Source organism: Callospermophilus lateralis, unplaced genomic scaffold (genome assembly GCF_048772815.1).
Source record: "Callospermophilus lateralis isolate mCalLat2 unplaced genomic scaffold, mCalLat2.hap1 Scaffold_196, whole genome shotgun sequence".
Classification (NCBI taxonomy): domain Eukaryota; kingdom Metazoa; phylum Chordata; class Mammalia; order Rodentia; family Sciuridae; genus Callospermophilus; species Callospermophilus lateralis.
This window is the reverse complement of record NW_027512968.1, coordinates 1,204,801-1,219,879: the sequence shown is the minus strand read 5'-3', so window position 1 is coordinate 1,219,879 and position 15,079 is coordinate 1,204,801. Positions and strand designations below refer to the sequence as shown.

General features: G+C 42.5%; 1 pseudogene; it reads left to right on the top strand.

Annotated features, from left to right (window-relative positions):
* Positions 1–15,079, top strand: part of LOC143640362 (alpha-1,6-mannosylglycoprotein 6-beta-N-acetylglucosaminyltransferase A-like) — a 97,802-nt pseudogene that overhangs the window by 1,606 nt on the left and 81,117 nt on the right.

Below are 15,079 nucleotides of genomic sequence, written 5' to 3'. Positions count from 1 at the left end.
AGTTTACCTTTTCAATTGACCTCTTGGAGCATGCTGGGATCTGAGGTTTCAAGACCACACCCTCTGCCTGCTCGTTATAGGACCTCAATCAACACAGCAAGGACCTCATTATTGCCTTCATTTGGTAAGGGAAGCCAATGTAGAATTTGAGGGGTATGGAATACACCCAGTCATCTGAATTCTCCTATGTGTCTCCAGTCTGTCCTCAGTTCTACTCTGTTCTAATTGGTGTCTTTGGTTTCAAATTTGAGAGTGACTGTGAATTCAAGAAAATTGTAATTTAGTAACCCATGGTATCTATTTCGTTTTTACCTGTCTTGGCCTCTAGTTGCTAAAAATAAGTTTTATTGTTTATTGTTGTTAGTTTTTGGTTTGTCTGTTTCAGAAGTCATAGACAATCTCTACTCTATATGTACTTTGACCTGAAAATTCAGGACTTTGAGCTTATTATTCTTTCTTTAAGTTGTCCAACTGCATAAAAAACAAACACCTTTCTTTCCCAGTCCTTACATTCCTTAGCTGCCACTTGGTTTCTCTAAAACTTGATTTCAACAAGTACTTTATTTTGGGTAACTAGGGTTGACATTTTAATGAACTCTGTGTTTGTGTGTGTGTGTGTGTGTGTGTGTGTGTGTGTGTGTGTGTTGATGCTGGGGATTGAACCCTGGGGATTTAACCCAGAGCCTTGCACCACCTCTAAAACTGAGCTACATCTCCAGAGCTGAATTTAATAAATTGTTGCCACTATATGCCACAGCTGCCTGCATCAAAAGCTTTTAAACCCACTGGGTTTTCTTTATTATTATTATTTTCCCATTTTTTAAATTGGTGCATTATAATCATACATGGTGATGGGTTTTGTTGTTACATATTTGTACATACACACAATAAAGAAATATAATTTGGCCAATATCATTCCCCACTGGGTTTTCAGCCCTAGCAGGCCTTAATGAGACTAGATAACCCATCCTTGACCCCCCACCCCCCACCAAGTCCTGTGCCTCTTGATTCTAATGTCTGCATCCCTCTGGTTACTTCAGTACTAACAACTGAAACACTCTGATTGTTATTAGGAGACAAGGAATTTATTTAAGGAAAAATGGAGAGTAAGGCTCAGAGGCATGCATCTAGAAACAACTCCTAAAACTGTGTCATAGAACTGGTAAGGTGAAGATGCTGTCACCTTCACCACTAAGTGCCAGACATCGCAGCCTACATCCTCATGCTATGGATCAGTCTCTGGGTACTGCTGCTAGCAATGGTGCCCTAAAAACTTGGTCAGAAGCTTCACCTTCTACTAGGATTATGTAACAGATAATTCCTCCAGCCATTAAAGATAGTCAAAGTCCTAGGCAGGAAAAACATATCATTTGTTTATTTCAAAGAGAGCTGTTCCAAGACTGAGTTACATGGGACCCAGATTTTTAAGATTTACAAACATAATTGTTGCTTATAATTTTCATACAATTTGAATAGACCAAGAAATGTGCTTTAGAAAAACTACTTTAGAGTAGTTTACACCCTAATTTTCATTTCTTACATGTTGTCTAATGTGGGCAGTATGGTGTAAAAGATTCTGGACTTTAGAGACATACAAACTTTGGTTTCAATTCTCGCTCTGATCTTTATCAATTGTGTCTATTGATGAATATATTATTTATCTTTTAAAGTCTAGTATGCTGTTTGTATCAAATGTGTATCATAAAATCTGCTCGTAAATTATTATGAGGATAAATGTAACTTACATAGAGATGCTGAAAAACAATGGACTTGATTGTATGGACAGAGATGTTTTTTATGATTATAATTGGGCAATTTTCTAACATAGAGTACCTGTGACAAGTATATGGGAAGGCATGGAGCAACACAGAGAAGATTTAGCAATACCAAAAGATACTGTGGTATTGTTGTGAAATAATTCCTAACATCTCTCTTCTTTTAACCTAACACTTGTTGCTCATAAGTGGTATACTGTTAGAAAGAGATACCTGTTCACCAGGTATGACCTTGACCATCACTTGTCAAGATTTTCACTATTGAAAGTCCACTGTGTTATTTTCTTCCTAAGTTTGTAACGAACCCTCTCTTGAAAGGACACGATGAAACAGATAACTCCATCCTAGTGAGCATCTTTATATCTATGAGCAGTGTCCTTTGGCAGTTATTAGTATAACAAATTGCAATACTAACTCTGTGGGGAAAAACAATTGAGAAAGTATTAATTTCTTCAAAGGTGTTGCAAGTATATTATTTATATAAATAAGTAAACTATATAATACAAATATAGAAAATTCATATACATATACAAATATGGATTTACACTGTTTTGTTCTCTCTCTACGTATACATATACTTTTTGTAAAAAAAAACTTTCTGAGAAAACCATCTGTAATAACCATAAAGTTTAAATGATTAATGTATTTTAGAAATCTTTAGGCAACCAGGTGGTACAATTAACCACCTGTGGGAACTTGGCTTCCAAGCGAATCTGTAATGATTAGAATCTGTACTATCCATATTCATCACAGAAAGGCCTAGCCACCAGATGTCACCATTCTTTTATTTCCCTCCTGGTGCCTGAAGCAAGCTTGTGACATTATTTTCTTCCAAGGGACTAAGGGAAATACGTGCCTTGGGATTCCTGGGATTTCAACAAAAGGTCTTTTTCTTATGAATAGGAATTGTCTTGTCCATGCAGATTTCCTTGTGGTCCTTGAGAACTACCTGGACAATTCCTGACAGCTGAGGACCCAAGTGGCTGATATTTTGTGGCTCATCTGATGGGGAAAAATTCCACTTATTTCTTCCAGGTTCAAGTTATAGGGAAAACTGACCTGGTGCCTCAAACTCTCTGTGCAAGAGAGGCCACAGGGTGTGTTAAGGTCCTGGAGTCAGGAGACCTCCCTAACTGGGTGTGTGGTCCTGAGAAATTACTTACAATATGAAGATGAATTGAATTGTTTCTAGAGTTTAAACTTTCTACAATCCTCTCTCTCTAAATGCTTCTGCTGAAAACCCTGAGCAGCAGGATGGGGTGATCTTAGTCCAAGAATGAAGACACCCAAGGAGGACAGGGAAATGGGATGGAGAAATCCTGCAGGGAAGGTCAGAGGAATTTAAACATAAACTCATTCACTGTAACCTGAAGTAGTGTTAAAAAACCTGGAACATGCTGGGATTACAGACCTTGTCATTTTCACCCCTTGGTAATCCACCAGCCCACTCTTTCTCCATTACAGATATGACTTAATATGGATCTGTAATGCTTAGTGAATGTAAGGCATTCTCTCTGGAGGTTCAGAATTAACATTTCATGCCCGTCAGTGTTCTTTGTGGTCCCTTCAGGGCATGGGATGTGTTTCATTTCTTTTTGAATTTACAACAGTATAATGGTTGGGTATATGTCCAGAGTGTTCCTAAAATCAGGGGCAGGAAGCAGGGCAGAGAAAGAGGAACCAAACTCATTATCTAGGTGCCTACTATATGCCAGGTATTACTAAATACTTTACATTTATTTCATCTTCACAATAGCCTCATGAATCTGTATTTATTATGTTCACAGATAAAGCAGCTGAATCCCAAATGGTTAAGTGGCTTGCACAAGGTCACAAAAACCAAGCGGTAGCAACTCTGATGGCCTCATTTAAACCATTCTACAAAGGAAGTAACTGAGCCTCAGGGCATTTATTAAAGTTGCCTGCACCACTAGACAGTTGAACCTATAATCTCATCCTCATTGGATTTCACCGCTGGATGGCCACAGGTCCTTACAGGCTTGGACTGCACCACTCTGGAGGATACATGGTCATATCAGCATTTGCACGCTGCCCCTAGAACATTATTTATGGCTACAATTGGTCTAGCTCTCTCTTGTCGCCCCTAGGGCGGCGGAATTGCGAGGCTGGAAGTCCTCCTCAACAAGATTGAGAGGTTGCAGACAACCCCTGAAAAGCTGGGGCGTTCCGAATTGGAATTGGCTGAGCGCTCCTCTGGGGAGGGCGGGGAGTTGCCGAATGTCCCTGGCCGGAATCCCTGCCTCCGCGAGCCACGAGCTCAGAAGCAGAGAGAAGTTGGAGAGGTCGGGTTGCAGAGGGTTTGAAGAAATCGCGGGCAGACTCCCTTGCCCTGGTCCACTGGACCCAGAGGACTGTCTCTACCGCGCGTAGGCCTAGTGTGGACACGCTGTGCGCGGCCCCGCCAGGGCTGGGAGTTTGCAGACCGTCCCTGCCGCGGCCCGCTCAGCTGCGGCCCTGCAGCTCGGCGGCGGTGGCCACCCCGGGCGCGATCTAGCCCAGGTACCCACGCCTCAGGCTCCGGGCGCCACGACCCCGAGCCCAGCTGCGCCTCGGGCCCTGTGGGCAGGGTGGCGGGAGGTGATCCCGGCTTCTGCTGCTGCTCCTGCTCAACAAGAAGGTAAGAGCTGCTGGGTCGGATGATCATGTCGGAGCTCGCCATGCCCGGGGGTGGGGGGAGATGGCCTACTCCCGAGGCCGTGTGGCCAGAGGCCTGGTGGCGCGGCTGTCTGCCAGGTGGATCCTGTCTCAGTGCGCCCCTCGCGCGCACAGACCGGGAGCTGCAAGCAGGCTAGGTGGAAGGGGGTGTGTGAGCCTGGGGACGTTCGCGCACGCACACTCGCTGTCACACACAAAGCCGCGCTTTCCTAGCCACCCTGTCGAAGAGCAAAGGGGTGGCGCTTGCATTGTCCAGCAGCGTTAAGAATAGCCAAGCATCTCTGGGCGGCACAGACAAGGTGATGCTATGGTTTTCTGAGACGCTAGTGGAGGTCTAAGGCCTTCACTACTTCTGGCTCTGCCTGCCAGGACCCAACACTGGGAGGACGCCAATGTCTGCACCCGGCCCTGCTGGCCCGGTTAGGAAATGTTGGGCATTACTGGGGCTGTGAAGTTGGAGGGGAGGCAAACTGTTCCTGTGGGCTGGCAGCACATCTGTCAACAAAGGGTTAAGAGTAGGATCTTGTTCTAATGGTCTGTAAGTGGAGAACAAGTTAATTAAACCCAAAGCTCCCCAGCTCTTTGTCAGGACCTGAGCGACTTGGTTGGTTATTACTCCTATCGGATATTGGCCTCTGTCACCCACATTTTGATTCTTGACGTGGGATCAGAACTCTTGCCTGATCCAAGAAAATAACAACCTGGGATAAACCATCTCAGTTCATTCATCTGAAGGGATTTTCACTCCTTTCTCCTTTGCTATAAATTATTTTTGTTCTGATTGTTCAGGGCTGAGATGGACACCTTTAAATTTATTTGACAGTATAGGATCAGAGTGAAACTCCTCCTTTTAGAGGATTTTATAGTTTTCTTCAGTTTTCAACTTAATGTACCTGTGATCAAAGTGTTGAGGGGGACCCCTGAAAATCAAGGTGGGAAGAGAGTGACCTTTTTGCCCTTTTAAGGAACTGAACTAGAGGAAGGAAGTTGCTCTGCCAGCCTACTGTTTGTGGTGGAGCTGGGTGTCTGGAGATAGGGCTTGGGCATTTTCTTTCCTCTCCTTCCTTTTTTCCAGCCTGAACTTCTGACTTTTGGACACTGGTGACTAGAATCACTAGGAGAAAGCGTCTATGGACTTTTGCAGGGTTTGCAGCTACCCAAATGGCCACCAGTCAGTTGGTTTTAAGGTGAACTGCAATGTCAGGAGAGCTGCTAGGCTCTGCCCAGATCTGTCAGTGGTATCTGTGTGCTTCAGTCCCAGCTGCTGCAAAGCAGCTCACTCGCCTTTTGATCTCAGCAGTGTGCATTTCAAGTACTTTGTGTTTGGAAGTGTGAATACTGTACTCATTTATATATATATATATATATATATATATATATATATATATATATATATATATATATATATATATTCACACACACACACACACACGCATCCGTATACATTTTTATAAAGAAGCGTGTGCATATGTATGTGCATATGCAGTGTTCCTTGGGAGAATCTGGAGGCTGGAAGGGGCCTTAAGAGATCACAAGAATTCAGGTTTTCTCCCTTCCCATTCAGTTTTCTCAATTTAAAAATAACCAACCAGTCTTCTGCTCATCTGGTCTCCAACGGCATTGAAATGCCGGAGTCCCCCCCTCCCCTGTGGCCCTAACTGGGGGTGGGGAGGGTGGGGAGTTGACTCCTCTCCTGAGAAGTATAGCTGCTCAGGATTTGTCCCAGATAGCAACTGACATTTGACCTTTTCCTTATGTTCCACAGGTTTGGGGGTCCAAGTCACTGCAGGGTCACAATGGAATAAGTTTTGTCAGGAAACACGTGTGTTCCCTGCCAAGATGCCTGGAAAATCACAAAGAATAGTCATCAGTCATCAAGCCCTCTGGGCTTGGATGTGTGTACCCTCTCTCACTCTGTGATTATCCTGATTGGGTTTTACCCGATTCCAAGAGGCTTAAAGAGCACCAGGGATTCATTTTCTTCTCTCCTGTCCTCCTGTTTGTCCTGTCCTCCTGATTCTATGAGGGGTGACGGGGCTGGGTGGGGTGGCCGTCTATGTTGATGCTATTATAGTGAGTCTCAGGAAAGTGGTTCCTTCAGGTTTGTCTCTGGGGGGTTGCTATGGTGACTGTCAGTTTGTAGAAGTATGTATCCTGGTGCCAGGTGAACAGGTGATGACTGAAGGAAAGTAGGTATGTTCCAGAATACAGGTACTTTAAAAAAAGGGAGGTAAAGATTTTATATTTTGTAGGGGCAGAATTGCCATGTAGGTGACAGTGGAGCATTAGGAACTTGTCAGTGCAGGTTTTATTAGGCTGCCTTTAAAGTTAATAATTGCTTTGAAGTATAGAGTCACTCCTAATAGTCTGAAGATGGCTCTACTTTGAAATTTCTGTTGAAAATTCAGTAAAAATCTTCTCGACCCTTAAAGTTTTATAAAGTTTCTCAGCTAAGCTATTGTCCTGTATGCACTTTACAGCCTATGTCCATATCACTAACACAAATATGTGCATGACCCTGATGTTGTCTGTAAGTGCACTCAGTATATATCCAGTCTTTACCATGTGTCATGCATTCTGCTGTTGCTTAGTATGAAGATGTCCTTTCTCTGAATTACCTTCTCACTTTTAATTCATCTGACCTTCTCTTTCAGTGTGTTAATGCAAACTAATAGCTAATAGCTCTTGGAAAGCCACCAAGGTGAGTCCCAGGAGCCTTTAGTACTGCGACCATGCTCTCAGCCGAGAGTGGGGACTTAAGCTGTGTTTGCCCATTTAGGCTATTTTATTTTTTCCATTGCCAGAATTAAATGGACCTTTCTCTGACTTTGTTCTGTATGTTGTATGCATGCATAAGAAGGGTTGAAGGATTCGACTCTCTTGTCTACACACACAGCCTCTGGAATCAGAGTGGGGCCTTCATCTTGGGGCTCTTTGTCTAGCCTTGAAAGTCTGGAGAGGCAAGGGGTGTAAGCTATTGAGTCAGGTTTGGAGGGAGCAGTTCTCCTTGGAAATTAGCACTATCCCTTTGTCACCTCCACTGCCAGGCCCGTGTTAATGCCTGCTGGACCTTGGCCCTGCTGAGGATGGATAAGAAACTCTACCACTGAGCTACATGCCCCAAATCCCCTTTTCATACATATTCTTTTAAATTTTGTTTTGAGACAGAATCTTGCTAAGTTGCCCTGGCTGATCTTGTATTCACAGTCCTCTACCCTATTGTCTGTGAGTTCAGAGGTGAGGTGTAGCCCAAATATTTCATTACTAGTAAGAGTTCAGTATTGCTGTTTGCAATATACTTAAGAAGTCAGCCTTACAGTGTTATCCCTAGAATAACAAGAGCTCACTTGTTTGCTTCCTCTGTGGTTGCGGCTGGCCCTGGAGGTGTACCAGCCCCTACTCCTGTCTGAGCTCCTTAGTGTTGTACTTCTGCACACGAACTGCTTATGGGTCCTGTCATGCTGGTATAAAATTCTTTTTATTAGTATCTCACACAGAAAAGTCTTCCACTCTGACAGTTTTGGTTCTTTTCTACATCTCTGTCCCTGCCATGGAAGTATGTTGTAATGGTGATTGTCACAAAGATTATATGTCTTGGTAGAAAAATGTCAAGAACAGGTAATCAAGAAAATAAGAATGATAACAATGAAAAAGATTTATCTTCCATAATTGACATTAGTCTCCATGCTTCCTTTGTATTATCTCATTTAATCCTTATTACAACCCTGAGGCATTGTTGCTCCTAGTTTTTATACATAGAAAGACTGTAACATGCAGGATCATGAAATCTGGCCAAAGTCTTGAACAGCCTCAGGAGGCAGTGTGAGGATTTGAACCCAGAACCCATGCAAGATGGACCATGTCTAGTTACTAATGCTGTCAAGGATATCATATACTTAGCAGGGCCTCCTTTATAATCCCAACCAAGAAGTCTTAAGACACTTGGGGTTTGGAAGGGCAGCAGTGGAGTTCTTCTGGACCCCCTTCCTGTCTAGCTGAGGACACAGACCTGCAGAGAGGTTGACAGACTTGCTTACCAGCAGTTGGAAGTGGCAATGCTGAGCCTCAGCCCTGACCCTGGGTCCCCTGGAAACAATTGATATCAATGTGTGCCTGCTTTGTTTATAGAGATGTTCTGGGAAGAGAATGTGCTGGACTTTTGGGTCTTCCTAGAGTCCCCAAGTGGACTCACATCCAGCTTCACTTTGGAATATGGTGGGGGAGCAAATATGGGAGTGGCACAGTTCTCCCCCTCCTGGGCTGGGGGTACGTAGGTGATTTATGTCCCTTTGAGTGATATGTTCTCTTGTTGCTTTTCCTGTGCAATTTGACATCTTGTTTTGCCAGGGATAGAACCCAGGGCCTTCCACAGGCTATGCATGTGGCACTCTACCACTGAGCTACATGCCCAAACTCCCCTTTCCACACATACTCTTTTTAAATTTTGTTTTGAGACAGGATCATGCTAAGTTGCCCTAGCTGACCTTGTATTCGAAGTCCTCTTGCCTCAATTCCTGACATAGCTGGGATTACAAGTGAGTTGCTGGGATTACAGGTGTGTTCCACCCTAGCAGTCTGACATTTTAAGGATACTGTCTGGGCTGAATGTTATGTTTTACTCTTATTAATTAATTCTCTCAATGTGTCATTGGGTTCCTGCTCCTCTAGGCATTGATTTTTCACCTTTAAGAGCACAGAGTGATGTGGCAGTGGTGTCAGAACTGTTCCTGGACCAACTAGTAAAGGTTGCCTGTGAAGGCAACCCCACAGTATGAGGAATCCTAGAAAGAGTGCAGAGGCCCTGCAAGATGTTCCTCTGATCCCTGAGATCACCCACTTGGTGGAGTTTTGCTGCTGGGTCTACCAGTGGGCTCCATTTCCTTTCCTTCTAGTCCCTTCTTGTGCTTAGGAATGGATCCAGCATCAGTTCTCTCACCTGCTCCTGACGTCAGAATGTTTCTGCTCAATGAATAGAACTTAGCTGCTCAAGGGGTTTGGAGTTCCTTGAGAAGCTCTGTGGTTAGGTCCTACTCCAAGAGTTAAGTTCAGTCATGAAGACAAATGCAAATGTGAATGAATACACGGAGTCAGCCTGTATGACCACTTTGGGCCTAAGGTTGGAAAGTAAGGGGGTTGAATGGACTCCAGAGATCTGTTCAGTGCTGATGTTGTCTGATTCTACACCTCTGACAAAAATGGGTGTAGAATAAACAAATTCCCTCAATGAATTAAAAAAAAATTAAAAAAGTTTGAGAAAACATTCAAGATTCTTTTGTTCTTGTATAAACTCCCTTTAGCAGACCGTGAAATGCATACCTAAGAACCAACCCTTTATTATCGCTATCTTTTGGGATGTTTACTTTTATATGTTTAGAAATGAAAAGCCTTGATCCTGTATCTCAGCTTAGAAATAACCTCCCTTCCTCTAGTGAAGCAGTATTTTTCCCTGGGGAAATTGAAGTCCAAAGACCAGAAGATGATTGGGCTCACAAAATTCTGTGGTTCTGTGCCACAGCATCCTGGGAAATGTGACTCTGCATTGATACAGCCACGAGCCGGGCCAAATCCTGTTTACACGACTTCTATGCATCCCTGTGAAGCAACTACATTTAAAGGATAAGGGTTTTATATCAGTCTCCTTGAAGCTGATTTTTTTTTTTAGGAAATTTGTTATTTTCAACTCTGAATTTTTTTTAAATTTACTAGTATTCATAGCAATGAGTTTTCTAAATGACCAATTCTTTATGTTGCACATCTTCTTTAGGGAAGCACTTTCTGATGCCCCTGTTAATCTCATCTTTCATCTTTCTGTTTTCCTTTGGTACCTTTGTTAGTATTTCTGGTTGATATATTTCTGTCATTCCTTCTTTGTATATATATTTTTTTCTTTAGGTACTGGGGATGGAACCCAGGTGCACTTTAGCAACGTCTTTTTGTTGTTGTTTGTTTTTTTAAATTTTGAAACAGGGTCTCATAAATTGCAGAGGCTTGCCTTGAACTTGTGATCCTCCTACTTCAGCCTCACAGTCACTGGAATTGCAGGCCATGCCACCACACCCAGCTTCCTCCACTATAATTGTTAGAGCTAGTAGAGGTAGAGGCAGCAAAATGTGGGGGGCATGTAGGGGAAGGGGAGCTTTTTTCTATCTCCTCTCCTAGTAATGTACACTATGAAGTCTCTGCTGTCCTCTGTGAGACCCCTGCAACACAGTATCAGGCCTCTCTGTTGCTTTCCCCCTTTAATGCAATTTTCTACTCTCCCCTAAGAATGATACATCCTTCCCACTTCTCTTTTATTTTTAATCATTATGCTTGCTAGATGTAAAGATGACATCCATTGTTAAGTGGGCAGTCTACACTGTACATTGTTTTGTAGGTGCAAATGTCATTCTCTTGGGTAAATACGGTCACTTTTCATAAGTTCACCAGGACTTATTTGTTATTCAGATATTCAAAAACTCCCACAAGGGCAAATTTTTCCCCCCACTAGGCTTGTTCCAACAAAACAAAACAAAACACCCCCCCCAAAAAAAAACCCACATCTAACCCAAGAAATACACAGAGAAGAGTTTGGAACTCGAGTAGGCACAGACTGAGAGCTCATTGCCTGGCACAGAGCCTGGCATGCTGGAGTCACGAGAAAAGCCTGCTGGTGGGGTTGGTGAGTGAACCCCAACTCTGGCTGGTGAGGCCTCTGAGCTGGGCTGCTGTGGCCCTGTGGGCTGGCTCTGTGCTCCTGAACCCAGCTTCTCATCTGTCAGATGACCTGTCACTCAGCTTCTCCTGTCCTGGGGGTGTGGGAGGTTTTACTAGTGTATCCTTCAAGGGAACTCTAGCTTCTCTAATCTATCCTTACAAATATTCTTAGGTGTGTTCCTAATTTTAAGGTCCTATGTGATCTTTGTGCCTCTATAAAGTTCTGTTTTTCACAAATCACTCTGTGGACTTTTTGTTGACATCTGCCTCATTCACAGTGCATGTAATACATGGGCTCATGAAGATCAACAGATTTAAACTCTCTCTCTCTCTCTCTCTCTCTCTCTCTCTCTCTCTCTCTCTCTGTGTGTGTGTGTGTGTGTGTGTGTGTGTGTGTGTGTGTGTTAATACTTAACCAGAGGTTATAACCTTATTGTCATCTACAAAAAAAAATGGAGCAGTAAGTGTTGTAGTTCAGGTCTGGAATAGCATCATATAAATGAAATCTCCAGAGTTTCTGTGGAAGACTTTATTAGTGAGGCCTTTCCCCTAGTCATAAGTAGGGGGTGCTTAGATGCTGAGGATGATGATTTTTATTGTATTTTCCTATAAAGTGTACTAGAAGTTTTTCCATGATATCCTGAGTTGCTATTTCTATCATATTGCCTTTTCTCTAGCTGCCCCTAAAATCAGAATCAGAAACAGCTTCCATTTTTGATGCCATGTCTAGTTAATATTCTCCAAGTTCCAGAAATTCTTCTTACCAGTCCTTTTGTTTCAAGAGGGACTTTTCTTTCCTTTTTCTTTCTTTCTTTTTTTTTTTTTTTTTGGTACTGGGGATGGAACCCAGGTGTGCTTAACCACTGAGCCCTATCCTCAGCCTTCTTTTGTATTTTATTTAGAAACAGGGTATCACTGAGTTGCTTAGGGCCTCGCTAAGTTGTTGAGGCTGGCTTTGAACTAGCAATCCACCTGCCTCAGCCTACCCAGTGGCTGGGATTACAGGCTTGCACCACTGCACCTGGCTAAGAGACTTTTCTGCTTCCTCATTGTTAGATTACATCATCCTTGTATTGCTGTTGTAACAACCACAAACCCAGGAGCTTAAAGCAACACTCTGTCACTTTTAATTCTGTAGGTAAAAGCTTTAATGGGATTCTCACCAGCTAGCATCTTTTCTGTTGGCTCCATGGGCAAATCCATTTCTTGTCTTTCCTAAAATCTAGGGGTTGCCTGAATTCTGAGCTTGTGTCCCCTTCCTTCAGCACCACCAACCCTGAGCTGAGACCTGTGCTCTGCCCCCATGCTGGTACTCTGGAGAGAGCTGAGAAAGGTTCTTTTCTTTTATGGATCCAAGTGATTAGATTAGACCAATCAGGATAATCCACGATAATCACCCCTCTGAAGGTCCTTAATTTAATCACATCTGTCTTGTAGGGTAATATGATCATAGGTTCCAGGGATTCTGTTATGAATATCTTCAGGGGACATGTTTGTGCTTACCACAGTCCTCAAAATTCTTTGAAAGGAAACGATTCTTTACCCTTTATGAAAACTAGCTTTTTGTGAGTGTGTTTGTGTGTGTGTGTGTGTGTGTGTGTGTGTGTGTGTGTGAAGGCGTTTAACTGTTATAGAAAATTTACCTGTTTCCTCATTCCCCTTTTTGAAATAGTCACACCAACTGTTTGCAAAGCATTTTAGTATCTAAATAAATTTTGAGTTCTGCTAAGGCTAGAGAGAGAGCCAAGTACTCTTACATGTCACACAGTATGTAATTGTCCCTGAACCTTTTATTTTAATGAGTAAACGGAGGAGTGAAGCAAACTTGTTCAGGGTTACATAGCCAGAAGTGGAAGAGCCAGGTTTCAAAAGCCTACATTTTAAAGCTGTTCATTCTTTTCATTCTGCTTTTCTGCCTTACAAGTGATTATGAACAAACAAAATGAGCAATAGTAATGGAAAAACCTGAAATAATGTCAGATCTCTGTGCTTCTGCCATAATAAACAATGAATATCACTGGTGGTAGATTGATTGCACTAATGGCTCTGATTAATGGCCTGTCTATAGCCACATTCTTCCCCCAGAAGCTTTGTAGTACTGCTTCCTTCCCGTTCCCCATCCCTGGTATTGGTTATGTGACTTGCTTTGATCAATGGAATGTTAGTAAATACTGTGTATAAACAGTTTTAAGAGCTCCTATGTGTTTCTGATTGGCTTTGTAAGTACTGGGTTTATTCTCAGATCTCTGCCCCTACCATGAGAACATGCCCAGACTAGCCCAGTGGGGTGAGCCAGGATATGCCAGCTGATTCCATCCTAGACCATCCAGCTTTTTTCTGACCCATCAGCTGCTCACAGTCTCCTGAGCATGTCTGGCCTAGATCAGCTCAGCCTGGCCTGTGTCAGCAAAATCACCCGTCTAGCCTGTACCTTTGTGTACAAACATGCTTGTTTTAAACCACTGAGTTATGGAGAAATTTGCAACAGTTGATACACAGCTCCTATTAGATATTTGAAAAACATGAGAAGTAATTTTAGTGTCCTCTGGAAGATCATTTTGTATTAGTTGTAACTAATTAATATTCTTTTAAGATTATAATTTTAGCTGTATGAATGTCCCATGATATCTGCTCTTTCCCTGTTTTTAGCACAACATTAAAGTTCTTTAAATTCTCACCAGTTTCACTCAGAAGCAGACTCTGTTCTTGAATAGTTAAGAGATTTTTTTTACTCTATATGCTATTATTTTTTAAAATATATTTTTATGTGGTACTGAGGATCGAACCCAGTGCCTCACATGTGCTAGGTGAGCATTCTACACTGAGCCACAACTCCAGCCTCAACAATGTATTTTTTTTCAAATCTTCTATTCTGGCAGCTTTTGATTTGAATCTATAGTAACACATATATTGACTCAGAATTCACATATGTAACAGCAAGTAAAGTTTTACGAAATAGTACTTATCTTTATTAGTATGATGTCCTCCAATATTTTCTATTCTCTTTTTATTGCTTTTAAAAAAATGCTGGTCAGGGATCAGCAGACTATGACCAGCTGCCCCTTTTGTAAATAAAGTTTATTGGAATGGGGCCCAGGCTTTCTAGTGGAAACTAATTGGAATTAAAATGGACACAAATTCCATTCAAGTGCTAGTTATTTATTCATTAGATTCCAGCAGGGCCTTTTTTGTGATATAATGGAGTCCATTAGTGGAAGAGGTAGAGAAACAGTGATCCTGCCTTCTTTTAAGAACATCTCTGGCAAGTGGTCCTTATTGCCACATTTCTGATTTATGGTGGTAGTATTTCTGAGCATAATACAATTTAGAGACATTAAATTATGAACTTTTGCAGTTGAACAGATTTTAGGAAAAAAAATTTTTTTTTCACTCAGACCTAATTGGGCCCTTAAAGGCCAACTTTCTTTAATACCTACATTTTCCAAGCTGTTAGGAAGGACGACATGGTTATTTATGTTGTGTGGCTCATGGAATTGATGAGCAAGAGCTGAGGCAGAAAAGACTTCAGAATGATCTGGATATGTCTTTTTAGAATCTGAAATGCCAGATGAAGAGTGGCCACTGACTCATTTCTTTTATTGGCAGTGAGGGTAGAATCAAAATGCATGAGGTTTGACTATAGCATGAAAAGCTTAGGTAAGATCTGAGGGACCTTCCTCAAGAAACATAGCTTCTTTGACAGCAGAGTAAGTTCCCTTGAGCATTTATGTTGTTGCTGCTGTCCCCTTAGTTCAGGTAGGTGGGTGGCTTTCCCTCTAGGTGGTTGGGTGTGTGTAATTAATAAGGATTCTTCTGGGCACCAGCAGTAGAAACCTTCTGGAGCTTGTTGCAGCCAAAGTGGAGAATTCACATCAGGGACTGGGAGAGGTTCCAGGAGCCACCTGCATCCTGGGATCTAGGCTCCTCCTGCT